General features: G+C 39.0%; 21 non-coding genes across 21 annotated transcripts; all 21 read right to left on the bottom strand.

Annotated features, from left to right (window-relative positions):
* Window positions 1-411: 411 nt before the first annotated feature.
* TRNAR-UCG (transfer RNA arginine (anticodon UCG)) lies at window positions 412-484 on the bottom strand. Its single transcript has one exon. It is a non-coding gene; the product is annotated as a tRNA-Arg (tRNA).
* Window positions 485-977: 493 nt separating this feature from the next.
* On the bottom strand, window positions 978-1,050 carry TRNAR-UCG (transfer RNA arginine (anticodon UCG)). Its single transcript has one exon. It is a non-coding gene; the product is annotated as a tRNA-Arg (tRNA).
* Window positions 1,051-1,550: 500 nt separating this feature from the next.
* TRNAR-UCG (transfer RNA arginine (anticodon UCG)) lies at window positions 1,551-1,623 on the bottom strand. The gene has a single exon. It is a non-coding gene; the product is annotated as a tRNA-Arg (tRNA).
* A 503-nt stretch (window positions 1,624-2,126) lies between these two features.
* TRNAR-UCG (transfer RNA arginine (anticodon UCG)) lies at window positions 2,127-2,199 on the bottom strand. The gene has a single exon. It is a non-coding gene; the product is annotated as a tRNA-Arg (tRNA).
* A 482-nt stretch (window positions 2,200-2,681) lies between these two features.
* Window positions 2,682-2,754, bottom strand: TRNAR-UCG (transfer RNA arginine (anticodon UCG)). The gene has a single exon. It is a non-coding gene; the product is annotated as a tRNA-Arg (tRNA).
* Window positions 2,755-3,247: 493 nt separating this feature from the next.
* On the bottom strand, window positions 3,248-3,320 carry TRNAR-UCG (transfer RNA arginine (anticodon UCG)). The gene has a single exon. It is a non-coding gene; the product is annotated as a tRNA-Arg (tRNA).
* A 500-nt stretch (window positions 3,321-3,820) lies between these two features.
* Window positions 3,821-3,893, bottom strand: TRNAR-UCG (transfer RNA arginine (anticodon UCG)). Its single transcript has one exon. It is a non-coding gene; the product is annotated as a tRNA-Arg (tRNA).
* Window positions 3,894-4,395: 502 nt separating this feature from the next.
* Window positions 4,396-4,468, bottom strand: TRNAR-UCG (transfer RNA arginine (anticodon UCG)). The gene has a single exon. It is a non-coding gene; the product is annotated as a tRNA-Arg (tRNA).
* A 492-nt stretch (window positions 4,469-4,960) lies between these two features.
* Window positions 4,961-5,033, bottom strand: TRNAR-UCG (transfer RNA arginine (anticodon UCG)). Its single transcript has one exon. It is a non-coding gene; the product is annotated as a tRNA-Arg (tRNA).
* A 493-nt stretch (window positions 5,034-5,526) lies between these two features.
* TRNAR-UCG (transfer RNA arginine (anticodon UCG)) lies at window positions 5,527-5,599 on the bottom strand. The gene has a single exon. It is a non-coding gene; the product is annotated as a tRNA-Arg (tRNA).
* A 493-nt stretch (window positions 5,600-6,092) lies between these two features.
* TRNAR-UCG (transfer RNA arginine (anticodon UCG)) lies at window positions 6,093-6,165 on the bottom strand. The gene has a single exon. It is a non-coding gene; the product is annotated as a tRNA-Arg (tRNA).
* A 480-nt stretch (window positions 6,166-6,645) lies between these two features.
* TRNAR-UCG (transfer RNA arginine (anticodon UCG)) lies at window positions 6,646-6,718 on the bottom strand. The gene has a single exon. It is a non-coding gene; the product is annotated as a tRNA-Arg (tRNA).
* A 1,067-nt stretch (window positions 6,719-7,785) lies between these two features.
* Window positions 7,786-7,858, bottom strand: TRNAR-UCG (transfer RNA arginine (anticodon UCG)). Its single transcript has one exon. It is a non-coding gene; the product is annotated as a tRNA-Arg (tRNA).
* Window positions 7,859-8,350: 492 nt separating this feature from the next.
* TRNAR-UCG (transfer RNA arginine (anticodon UCG)) lies at window positions 8,351-8,423 on the bottom strand. Its single transcript has one exon. It is a non-coding gene; the product is annotated as a tRNA-Arg (tRNA).
* A 493-nt stretch (window positions 8,424-8,916) lies between these two features.
* On the bottom strand, window positions 8,917-8,989 carry TRNAR-UCG (transfer RNA arginine (anticodon UCG)). Its single transcript has one exon. It is a non-coding gene; the product is annotated as a tRNA-Arg (tRNA).
* Window positions 8,990-9,484: 495 nt separating this feature from the next.
* TRNAR-UCG (transfer RNA arginine (anticodon UCG)) lies at window positions 9,485-9,557 on the bottom strand. Its single transcript has one exon. It is a non-coding gene; the product is annotated as a tRNA-Arg (tRNA).
* A 477-nt stretch (window positions 9,558-10,034) lies between these two features.
* TRNAR-UCG (transfer RNA arginine (anticodon UCG)) lies at window positions 10,035-10,107 on the bottom strand. The gene has a single exon. It is a non-coding gene; the product is annotated as a tRNA-Arg (tRNA).
* Window positions 10,108-10,600: 493 nt separating this feature from the next.
* On the bottom strand, window positions 10,601-10,673 carry TRNAR-UCG (transfer RNA arginine (anticodon UCG)). Its single transcript has one exon. It is a non-coding gene; the product is annotated as a tRNA-Arg (tRNA).
* A 495-nt stretch (window positions 10,674-11,168) lies between these two features.
* On the bottom strand, window positions 11,169-11,241 carry TRNAR-UCG (transfer RNA arginine (anticodon UCG)). Its single transcript has one exon. It is a non-coding gene; the product is annotated as a tRNA-Arg (tRNA).
* A 477-nt stretch (window positions 11,242-11,718) lies between these two features.
* On the bottom strand, window positions 11,719-11,791 carry TRNAR-UCG (transfer RNA arginine (anticodon UCG)). The gene has a single exon. It is a non-coding gene; the product is annotated as a tRNA-Arg (tRNA).
* A 492-nt stretch (window positions 11,792-12,283) lies between these two features.
* Window positions 12,284-12,356, bottom strand: TRNAR-UCG (transfer RNA arginine (anticodon UCG)). The gene has a single exon. It is a non-coding gene; the product is annotated as a tRNA-Arg (tRNA).
* Window positions 12,357-12,753: the final 397 nt, after the last annotated feature.

Below are 12,753 nucleotides of genomic sequence, written 5' to 3'. Positions count from 1 at the left end.
TCGTTGGGTTCTGCACATCCCCATCTTTGCGAATTTGCACCTGCTAAATTTATTCTTGAAATAGTTGCATGTTTGGCTGTGACAGGTGTAGCAGTTCAATTTTGCAGAACACACAATTATTGCATAGCCATATGACCACAATGTCACTCGGACCGCAATTATGTGATTCGATGTCACATGCCTTATTCGTTGGTATTTTATGTAATAGTATTTTGCGTTTTTTTTTATAGTGCCACAAGGTGTTTTATATGTCTAGATCCTAAAATTCCTGTCTAATTTACTGACTCATCTGATCCAGCACATCAATGTTATCTCTTTAATTTCGCAAATTCTTATCCGCTAACAGTATTTATTAAGTGCAGCTGGTGTTCTTGTGCAATCTTGCAGAAAACTAAATCGTAGCAGCCAATACGACCCCGACGGGACTCGAACCCGCAATCTTCTGATTCGAAGTCAGACGCCTTATCCATTATGCCACGGAGTCTTAAGTACATCTTCATCCTGTGCCATCTAATTTTTTTTACGAATTCCTATTTACCTGGATAATTGAATAAGTCGTTGGGTTCTGCATATCCCCATGTTTGCGAATTTGCACCTGGTAAATTTATTTTTGAAATAGTTGCATGTTTGGCTGTGACAGGTGTAGCAGTTCAATTTTGCAGAACACACAATTATTGCATCGCCATACGACCACAATGTGACTCGGACCGCAATTATGTGATTCGATGTCACATGCCTTATTCATTGGTATTTTATGTAATAGTGCTTTGCGTTTTTTTATAGTGCCACAAGGTGTTTTATGTCTAGATCCTAAAATTCTTGTCTAATTGACTGACTCATCTGATCCAGCACATCAATGTTATCTCTTTAATTTCGCAAATTCTTATCCGCTAACAGTATTTACGACGTATTTTTTTATTGAGTGCAGCTGGTGTTCTTGTGCAATCTTGCAGAAAACTAAATCGTAGCAGCCAATACGACCCCAACGGGACTCGAACCCGCAATCTTCTGATTCGAAGTCAGACGCCTTATCCATTAGGCCACGGAGTCTTAAGTACATCTTCATCCTGTGCCATCTAATTTTTTTTACGAATTCCTATTTACCTGGATAATTGAATAAGTCGTTGGGTTCTGCACATCCCCATATTTGCGAATTTGCACCTGGTAAATTTATTTTTGAAATAGTTGCATGTTTGGCTGTGACAGGTGTAGCAGTTCAATTTTGCAGAACACACAATTATTGCATCGCCATACGACCACAATGTGACTCGGACCACAATTTTGTGATTCGATGTCACATGCCTTATTCGTTGGTATTTTATGTTGTAATAGTATGTTGCGTTTTTTTTTATAGTGCCACAAGGTGTTTTATATGTCTAGATCCTAAAATTCCTGTCTAATTGACTGACTCATCTGATCTAGCACATCAATGTTATCTCTTTAATTTCGCAAATTCTTATCCGCTAACAGTATTCACGACGTATTTTTTTATTGAGTGCAGCTGATGTTTTTGTGCAATCTTGCAGAAAACTAAATCGTAGCAGCCAATACGACCCCGACGGGACTCGAACCCGAAATCTTCTGATTCGAAGTCAGACGCCTTATCCATTAGGCCACGGAGTATTAAGTACATCTTCATCCTGTGCCATCTAATTTTTTTTACGAATTCCTATTTACCTGGATAATTGAATAAGTCGTTGGGTTCTGCACATCCCCATATTTGCGAATTTGCACCTGGTAAATTTATTTTTGAAATAGTTGCATGTTTAGCTGTGACAGGTGTAGCAGTTCAATGTTGCAGAACACACAATTATTGCATCGCCATATGACCACAATGTCACTCGGACCGCAATTATGTGATTCGATGTCACATGCCTTATTCGTTGGTATTTTATGTTGTAATAGTATATTGCGTTTTTTTTTTTATAGTGCCACAAGGTGTTTTATATGTCTAGATCCTAAAATTCCTGTCTAATTGACTGACTCATCTGATCCAGCACATCAATGTTATCTCTTTAATTTCGCAAATTCTTATCCGCTAACAGTATTCACGACATATTTTTTTTATTGAGTGCAGCTGATGTTTTTGTGCAATCTTGCAGAAAACTAAATCGTAGCAGCCAATACGACCCCGACGGGACTCGAACCCGAAATCTTCTGATTCGAAGTCAGACGCCTTATCCATTAGGCCACGGAGTATTAAGTACATCTTCATCCTGTGCCATCTAATTTTTTTTACGAATTCCTATTTACCTGGATAATTGACTATGTCGTTGGGTTCTGCACATCCCCATCTTTGCGAATTTGCACCTGCTAAATTTATTCTTGAAATAGTTGCATGTTTGGCTGTGACAGGTGTAGCAGTTCAATTTTGCAGAACACACAATTATTGCATAGCCATATGACCACAATGTCACTCGGACCGCAATTATGTGATTCGATGTCACATGCCTTATTCGTTGGTATTTTATGTAATAGTATTTTGCGTTTTTTTTTATAGTGCCACAAGGTGTTTTATATGTCTAGATCCTAAAATTCCTGTCTAATTTACTGACTCATCTGATCCAGCACATCAATGTTATCTCTTTAATTTCGCAAATTCTTATCCGCTAACAGTATTTATTAAGTGCAGCTGGTGTTCTTGTGCAATCTTGCAGAAAACTAAATCGTAGCAGCCAATACGACCCCGACGGGACTCGAACCCGCAATCTTCTGATTCGAAGTCAGACGCCTTATCCATTATGCCACGGAGTCTTAAGTACATCTTCATCCTGTGCCATCTAATTTTTTTTACGAATTCCTATTTACCTGGATAATTGAATAAGTCGTTGGGTTCTGCATATCCCCATGTTTGCGAATTTGCACCTGGTAAATTTATTTTTGAAATAGTTGCATGTTTGGCTGTGACAGGTGTAGCAGTTCAATTTTGCAGAACACACAATTATTGCATCGCCATACGACCACAATGTGACTCGGACCGCAATTATGTGATTCGATGTCACATGCCTTATTCATTGGTATTTTATGTAATAGTGCTTTGCGTTTTTTTATAGTGCCACAAGGTGTTTTATGTCTAGATCCTAAAATTCTTGTCTAATTGACTGACTCATCTGATCCAGCACATCAATGTTATCTCTTTAATTTCGCAAATTCTTATCCGCTAACAGTATTTACGACGTATTTTTTTATTGAGTGCAGCTGGTGTTCTTGTGCAATCTTGCAGAAAACTAAATCGTAGCAGCCAATACGACCCCAACGGGACTCGAACCCGCAATCTTCTGATTCGAAGTCAGACGCCTTATCCATTAGGCCACGGAGTCTTAAGTACATCTTCATCCTGTGCCATCTAATTTTTTTTACGAATTCCTATTTACCTGGATAATTGAATAAGTCGTTGGGTTCTGCACATCCCCATATTTGCGAATTTTCACCTGGTAAATTTATTTTTGAAATAGTTGCATGTTTGGCTGTGACAGGTGTAGCAGTTCAATTTTGCAGAACACACAATTATTGCATCGCCATACGACCACAATGTGACTCGGACCACAATTTTGTGATTCGATGTCACATGCCTTATTCGTTGGTATTTTATGTTGTAATAGTATGTTGCGTTTTTTTTTATAGTGCCACAAGGTGTTTTATATGTCTAGATCCTAAAATTCCTGTCTAATTGACTGACTCATCTGATCTAGCACATCAATGTTATCTCTTTAATTTCGCAAATTCTTATCCGCTAACAGTATTCACGACGTATTTTTTTATTGAGTGCAGCTGATGTTTTTGTGCAATCTTGCAGAAAACTAAATCGTAGCAGCCAATACGACCCCGACGGGACTCGAACCCGAAATCTTCTGATTCGAAGTCAGACGCCTTATCCATTAGGCCACGGAGTATTAAGTACATCTTCATCCTGTGCCATCTAATTTTTTTTACGAATTCCTATTTACCTGGATAATTGAATAAGTCGTTGGGTTCTGCACATCCCCATATTTGCGAATTTGCACCTGGTAAATTTATTTTTGAAATAGTTGCATGTTTAGCTGTGACAGGTGTAGCAGTTCAATGTTGCAGAACACACAATTATTGCATCGCCATATGACCACAATGTCACTCGGACCGCAATTATGTGATTCGATGTCACATGCCTTATTCGTTGGTATTTTATGTTGTAATAGTATATTGCGTTTTTTTTTTATAGTGCCACAAGGTGTTTTATATGTCTAGATCCTAAAATTCCTGTCTAATTGACTGACTCATCTGATCCAGCACATCAATGTTATCTCTTTAATTTCGCAAATTCTTATCCGCTAACAGTATTCACGACATATTTTTTTTATTGAGTGCAGCTGATGTTTTTGTGCAATCTTGCAGAAAACTAAATCGTAGCAGCCAATACGACCCCGACGGGACTCGAACCCGAAATCTTCTGATTCGAAGTCAGACGCCTTATCCATTAGGCCACGGAGTATTAAGTACATCTTCATCCTGTGCCATCTAATTTTTTTTACGAATTCCTATTTACCTGGATAATTGACTATGTCGTTGGGTTCTGCACATCCCCATATTTGCGAATTAGCATCTGGTGAATTTATTCTTGAAATAGTTGCATGTTTGGCTGTGACAGGTGTAGCAGTTCAATTTGCAGAACACACAATTATTGCGTCGCCATACGACCACGATGTGACTCGGACCGCAATTATGTGATTCGATGTCACATGCCTTATTCATTGGTATTTTATGTAATAGTGTTTTGCGTTTTTTTACAGTGCCACAAGGTGTTTTATGTCTAGATCGTAAAATTCCTGTCTAATTGACTGACTCATCTGATCCAGCACATCAATGTTATCTCTTTAATTTCGCAAATTCTTATCCGCTAACAGTATTCACGACGCATTTTTTTATTGAGTGCAGCTGGTGTTCTTGTGCAATCTTGCAGAAAACTAAATCGTAGCAGCCAATACGACCCGGACGGGACTCGAACCCGCAATCTTCTGATTCGAAGTCAGACGCCTTGTCCATTAGGCCACGGAGTTTTAAGTACATCTTCATCCTGTGCCATCTAATTTTTTTTACGAAGTCCTATTTACCTGGATAATTGAATATGTCTTTGGGTTCTGCACATCCCCATATTTGCGAATTAGCACCTGGTGAATTTATTCTTGAAATAGTTGCATGTTTGGCTGTGACAGGTGTAGCAGTTCAATTTTGCAGAACACACAATTATTGCGTCGCCATACGACCACGATGTGACTCGGACCGCAATTATGTGATTCGATGTCACATGCCTTATTCATTGGTATTTTATGTAATAGTGTTTTGCGTTTTTTTATAGTGCCACAAGGTGTTTTATGTCTAGATCCTAAAATTCCTGTCTAATTGACTGACTCAGCTGATCCAGCACATCAATGTTATCTCTTTAATTTCGCAAATTCTTATCCGCTAACAGTATTTACGACGTATTTTTTTATTGAGTGCAGCTGGTGTTCTTGTGCAATCTTGCAGAAAACTAAATCGTAGCAGCAAGTACGACCCCGACGAGACTCGAACCCGCAATCTTCTGATTCGAAGTCAGACGCCTTATCCATTAGGCCACGGAGTCTTAAGTACATCTTCATCCTGTGCCATCTAATTTTTTTTACGAATTCCTATTTACCTGGATAATTGAATAAGTCGTTGGGTTCTGCACATCCCCATATTTGCGAATTTGCACCTGGTAAATTTATTTTTGAAATAGTTGCATGTTTGGCTGTGACAGGTGTAGCAGTTCACTGTTGCAGAACACACAATTATTGCATCGCCATATGACCACAATGTCACTCGGACCGCAATTATGTGATTCGATGTCACATGCCTTATTCGTTGGTATTTTATGTAATAGTGTTTTGCGTTTATTTATAGTGCCACAAGGTGTTTTATGTCTAGATCCTAAAATTCCTGTCTAATTGACTGACTCATCTGATCCAGCACATCAATGTTATCTCTTTAATTTCGCAAATTCTTATCCGCTAACAGTATTTACGACGTATTTTTTTATTGAGTGCAGCTGGTGTTCTTGTGCAATCTTGCAGAAAACTAAATCGTAGCAGCAAATACGACCCCGACGGGACTCGAACCCGCAATCTTCTGATTCGAAGTCAGACGTCTTATCCATTAGGCTACGGAGTCTTAGGTACATCTTCGTCCTGTGCCATCTAATTTTTTTCCGAATTCCTATTTACCTGGATAATTGAATAAGTCGTTGGGTTCTGCACATCCCCATATTTGCGAATTTGCTCCTGCTAAATTTATTCTTGAAATAGTTGCATGTTTGGCTGTGACAGGTGTAGCAGTTCAATTTTGCAGAACACACAATTATTGCATCGCCATATGACCACAATATCACTCGGACCGCAATTATGTGATTCGATGTCACATGCCTCATTCGTTGGTATTTTATGTAATAGTATTTTGCGTTTTTTTTATAGTGCCACAAGGTCTTTTATATGTCTAGATCCTAAAATTCCTGTCTAATTTACTGACTCATCTGATCCAGCACATCAATGTTATCTCTTTAATTTCGCAAATTCTTATCCGCTAACAGTATTTATTAAGTGCAGCTGGTGTTCTTGTGCAATCTTGCAGAAAACTAAATCGTAGCAGCCAATACGACCCCGACGGGACTCGAACCCGCAATCTTCTGATTCGAAGTCAGACGCCTTATCCATTATGCCACGGAGTCTTAAGTACATCTTCATCCTGTGCCATCTATTTTTTTTTACGAATTCCTATTTACCTGGATAATTGAATAAGTCGTTGGGTTCTGCACATCCCCATGTTTGCGAATTTGCACCTGGTAAATTTATTTTTGAAATAGTTGCATGTTTGGCTGTGACAGGTGTAGCAGTTCAATTTTGCAGAACACACAATTATTGCGTCGCCATACGACCACAATGTGACTCGGACCGCAATTATGTGATTCGATGTCACATGCCTTATTCATTGGTATTTTATGTAATAGTGCTTTGCGTTTTTTTATAGTGCCACAAGGTGTTTTATGTCTAGATCCTAAAATTCCTGTCTAATTGACTGACTCATCTGATCCAGCACATCAATGTTATCTCTTTAATTTCGCAAATTCTTATCCGCTAACAGTATTCACGACGTATTTTTTTATTGAGTGCAGCTGATGTTTTTGTGCAATCTTGCAGAAAACTAAATCGTAGCAGCCAATACGACCCCGACGGGACTCGAACCCGAAATCTTCTGATTCGAAGTCACACGCCTTATCCATTAGGCCACGGAGTATTAAGTACATCTTCATCCTGTGCCATCTAATTTTTTTTACGAATTCCTATTTACCTGGATAATTGAATAAGTCGTTGGGTTCTGCACATCCCCATATTTGCGAATTTGCACCTGGTAAATTTATTTTTGAAATAGTTGCATGTTTGGCTGTGACAGGTGTAGCAGTTCAATGTTGCAGAACACACAATTATTGCATCGCCATATGACCACAATGTCACTCGGACCGCAATTATGTGATTCGATGTCACATGCCTTATTCGTTGGTATTTTATGTTGTAATAGTATGTTGCGGTTTTTTTTATAGTGCCACAAGGTGTTTTATATGTCTAGATCCTAAAATTCCTGTCTAATTGACTGACTCATCTGATCCAGCACATCAATGTTATCTCTTTAATTTCGCAAATTCTTATCCGCTAACAGTATTCACGACGTATTTTTTTTATTGAGTGCAGCTGATGTTTTTGTGCAATCTTGCAGAAAACTAAATCGTAGCAGCCAATACGACCCCGACGGGACTCGAACCCGAAATCTTCTGATTCGAAGTCAGACGCCTTATCCATTAGGCCACGGAGTATTAAGTACATCTTCATCCTGTGCCATCTAATTTTTTTTACGAATTCCTATTTACCTGGATAATTGACTATGTCGTTGGGTTCTGCACATCCCCATATTTGCGAATTAGCATCTGGTGAATTTATTCTTGAAATAGTTGCATGTTTGGCTGTGACAGGTGTAGCAGTTCAATTTGCAGAACACACAATTATTGCGTCGCCATACGACCACGATGTGACTCGGACCGCAATTATGTGATTCGATGTCACATGCCTTATTCATTGGTATTTTATGTAATAGTGTTTTGCGTTTTTTTACAGTGCCACAAGGTGTTTTATGTCTAGATCGTAAAATTCCTGTCTAATTGACTGACTCATCTGATCCAGCACATCAATGTTATCTCTTTAATTTCGCAAATTCTTATCCGCTAACAGTATTCACGACGCATTTTTTTATTGAGTGCAGCTGGTGTTCTTGTGCAATCTTGCAGAAAACTAAATCGTAGCAGCCAATACGACCCGGACGGGACTCGAACCCGCAATCTTCTGATTCGAAGTCAGACGCCTTGTCCATTAGGCCACGGAGTTTTAAGTACATCTTCATCCTGTGCCATCTAATTTTTTTTACGAAGTCCTATTTACCTGGATAATTGAATATGTCTTTGGGTTCTGCACATCCCCATATTTGCGAATTAGCACCTGGTGAATTTATTCTTGAAATAGTTGCATGTTTGGCTGTGACAGGTGTAGCAGTTCAATTTTGCAGAACACACAATTATTGCGTCGCCATACGACCACGATGTGACTCGGACCGCAATTATGTGATTCGATGTCACATGCCTAATTCATTGGTATTTTATGTAATAGTGTTTTGCGTTTTTGTATAGTGCCACAAGGTGTTTTATGTCTCGATCCTAAAATTCCTGTCTAATTGACTGACTCATCTGATCCAGCACATCAATGTTATCTCTTTAATTTCGCAAATTCTTATCCGCTAACAGTATTCACGACGTATTTTTTTATTGAGTGCAGCTGGTGTTCTTGTGCAATCTTGCAGAAAACTAAATCGTAGCAGCCAATACGACCCCGACGGGACTCGAACCCGCAATCTTCTGATTCGAAGTCAGACGCCTTATCCATTAGGCCACGGAGTCTTAAGTACATCTTCATATGTGCCATCTATTTTTTTTACGAATTCTATTTACCTGGATAATTGAATATGTCGTTGGGTTCTGCACATCCCCATATTTGCGAATTAGCACCTGGTAAATTTATTCTTGAAATAGTTGCATGTTTGGCTGTGACAGGTGTAGCAGTTCAATTTTGCAGAAATTATTACACAATTATTGCGTCGCCACACGACCACGATGTGACTCGGACCGCAATTATGTGATTCGATGTCACATGCCTTATTCATTGGTATTTTATGTAATAGTGTTTTGCGTTTTTGTATAGTGCCACAAGGTGTTTTATGTCTCGATCCTAAAATTCCTGTCTAATTGACTGACTCATCTGATCCAGCACATCAATGTTATCTCTTTAATTTCGCAAATTCTTATCCGCTAACAGTATTCACGACGTATTTTTTTATTGAGTGCAGCTGGTGTTCTTGTGCAATCTTGCAGAAAACTAAATCGTAGCAGCCAATACGACCCCGACGGGACTCGAACCCGCAATCTTCTGATTCGAAGTCAGACGCCTTATCCATTAGGCCACGGAGTCTTAAGTACATCTTCATCCTGTGCCATCTAATTTTTTTAGGAGTTCCTATTTACCTGGATAATTGAATAAGTCGTTGGGTTCTGTACATCCCCATATTTGCGAATTTGCACCTGCTAAATTTATTCTTGAAATAGTTGCATGTTTGGCTGTGACAGGTGTAGCAATTCAATTTTGCAGAACACACAATTATTGCATCGCCATACGACCACAATGTGACTCGGACCGCAATTATGTGATTCGATGTCACATGCCTTATTCGTTGGTATTTTATGTAATAGTGTTTTGCGTTTTTTTATAGTACCACAAGGTGTTTTATGTCTAGATCCTAAAATTCCTGTCTAATTGACAGACTCATCTGATCCAGCACATCAATGTTATCTCTTTAATTTCGCAAATTCTTATCCGCTAACAGTATTTATTAAGTGCAGCTGGTGTTCTTGTGCAATCTTGCAGAAAACTAAATCGTAGCAGCCAATACGACCCCGACGGGACTCGAACCCGCAATCTTCTGATTCGAAGTCAGACGCCTTATCCATTAGGCCACGGAGTTTTAAGTACATCTTCATCCTGTGCCATCTAATTTTTTTTACGAAGTCCTATTTACCTGGATAATTGAATATGTCTTTGGGTTCTGCACATCCCCATATTTGCGAATTAGCACCTGGTGAATTTATTCTTGAAATAGTTGCATGTTTGGCTGTGACAGGTGTAGCAGTTCAATTTTGCAGAACACACAATTATTGCGTCGCCATACGACCACGATGTGACTCGGACCGCAATTATGTGATTCGATGTCACATGCCTAATTCATTGGTATTTTATGTAATAGTGTTTTGCGTTTTTGTATAGTGCCACAAGGTGTTTTATGTCTCGATCCTAAAATTCCTGTCTAATTGACTGACTCATCTGATCCAGCACATCAATGTTATCTCTTTAATTTCGCAAATTCTTATCCGCTAACAGTATTCACGACGTATTTTTTTATTGAGTGCAGCTGGTGTTCTTGTGCAATCTTGCAGAAAACTAAATCGTAGCAGCCAATACGACCCCGACGGGACTCGAACCCGCAATCTTCTGATTCGAAGTCAGACGCCTTATCCATTAGGCCACGGAGTCTTAAGTACATCTTCATATGTGCCATCTATTTTTTTTACGAATTCTATTTACCTGGATAATTGAATATGTCGTTGGGTTCTGCACATCCCCATATTTGCGAATTAGCACCTGGTAAATTTATTCTTGAAATAGTTGCATGTTTGGCTGTGACAGGTGTAGCAGTTCAATTTTGCAGAAATTATTACACAATTATTGCGTCGCCACACGACCACGATGTGACTCGGACCGCAATTATGTGATTCGATGTCACATGCCTTATTCATTGGTATTTTATGTAATAGTGTTTTGCGTTTTTTTATAGTGCCACAATGTGTTTTATGTCTAGATCCTAAAATTGCTGTCTAATTGACTGAGTCATCTGATCCAGCACATCAATGTTATCTCTTTAATTTCGCAAATTCTTATCCGCTAACAGTATTCACGACGTATTTTTTTATTGAGTGCAGCTGGTGTTCTTGTGCAATCTTGCAGAAAACTAAATCGTAGCAGCCTATACGACCCCGACGGGACTCGAACCTGCAATCTTCGGATTCGAAGTCAGACGCCTTATCCATTAGGCCACGGAGTCTTAAGTACATCTTCATCCTGTGCCATCTAATTTTTTTAGGAGTTCCTATTTACCTGGATAATTGAATAAGTCGTTGGGTTCTGTACATCCCCATATTTGCGAATTTGCACCTGCTAAATTTATTCTTGAAATAGTTGCATGTTTGGCTGTGACAGGTGTAGCAATTCAATTTTGCAGAACACACAATTATTGCATCGCCATACGACCACAATGTGACTCGGACCGCAATTATGTGATTCGATGTCACATGCCTTATTCGTTGGTATTTTATGTAATAGTGTTTTGCGTTTTTTTATAGTACCACAAGGTGTTTTATGTCTAGATCCTAAAATTCCTGTCTAATTGACAGACTCATCTGATCCAGCACATCAATGTTATCTCTTTAATTTCGCAAATTCTTATCCGCTAACAGTATTTATTAAGTGCAGCTGGTGTTCTTGTGCAATCTTGCAGAAAACTAAATCGTAGCAGCCAATACGACCCCGACGGGACTCGAACCCGCAATCTTCTGATTCGAAGTCAGACGCCTTATCCATTAGGCCACAGAGTCTTAAGTACATCTTCATCCTGTGCCATCTAATTTTTTTACGAATTCCTATTTACCTGGATAATTGAATAAGTCGTTGGGTTCTCTACATCCCCATATTTGCGAATTTGCACCTGCTAAATTTATTCTTGAAATAGTTGCATGTTTGGCTGTGACAGGTGTAGCAGTTCAATTTTGCAGAACACACAATTATTGCATCGCCATACGACAACAATGTGACTCGGACCGCAATTATGTGATTCGATGTCACATGCCTTATTCGTTGGTATTTTATGTAATAGTGTTTTGCGTTTTTTTATAGTGCCACAAGGTGTTTTATGTCTAGATCCTAAAATTCCTGTCTAATTGACTGAGTCATCTGATCCAGCACATCAATGTTATCTCTTTAATTTCGCAAATTCTTATCCGCCAACAATATTCACGACGTATTTTTTTATTGAGTGCAGCTGGTGTTCTTGTGCAATCTTGCAGAAAACTAAATCGTAGCAGACCATACGACCCCGACGGAACTCGAACCCGCAATCTTCTGATTCGAAGTCAGACGCCTTATCCATTAGGCCACGGAGTCTTAAGTACATCTTCATCCTGTGCCATCTAATTTTTTTACGAATTCCTATTTACCTGGATAATTGAATAAGTCGTTGGGTTCTGCACATCCCCATATTTGCGAATTTGCACCTGGTAAATTTATTCTTGAAATAGTTGCATGTTTGGCTGTGACAGGTGTAGCAGTTCAATTTTGCAGAACACACAATTATTGCATCGCTATACGACCACGATGTGACTCGGACCGCAATTATGTGATTCGATGTCACATGCCTTATTCATTGGTATTTTATGTAATAGTGCTTTGCGTTTTTTTATAGTGCCACAAGGTGTTTTATGTCTAGATCCTAAAATTCCTGTCTAATTGACTGACTCATCTGATCCAGCACATCAATGTTATCTCTTTAATTTCGCAAATT

Source organism: Saccoglossus kowalevskii, chromosome 2 (genome assembly GCF_978046115.1).
Source record: "Saccoglossus kowalevskii chromosome 2, keSacKowa6.1, whole genome shotgun sequence".
In the NCBI taxonomy this organism is placed as follows: domain Eukaryota; kingdom Metazoa; phylum Hemichordata; class Enteropneusta; family Harrimaniidae; genus Saccoglossus; species Saccoglossus kowalevskii.
This window is presented reverse-complemented; position numbering and strand designations above follow the sequence as displayed.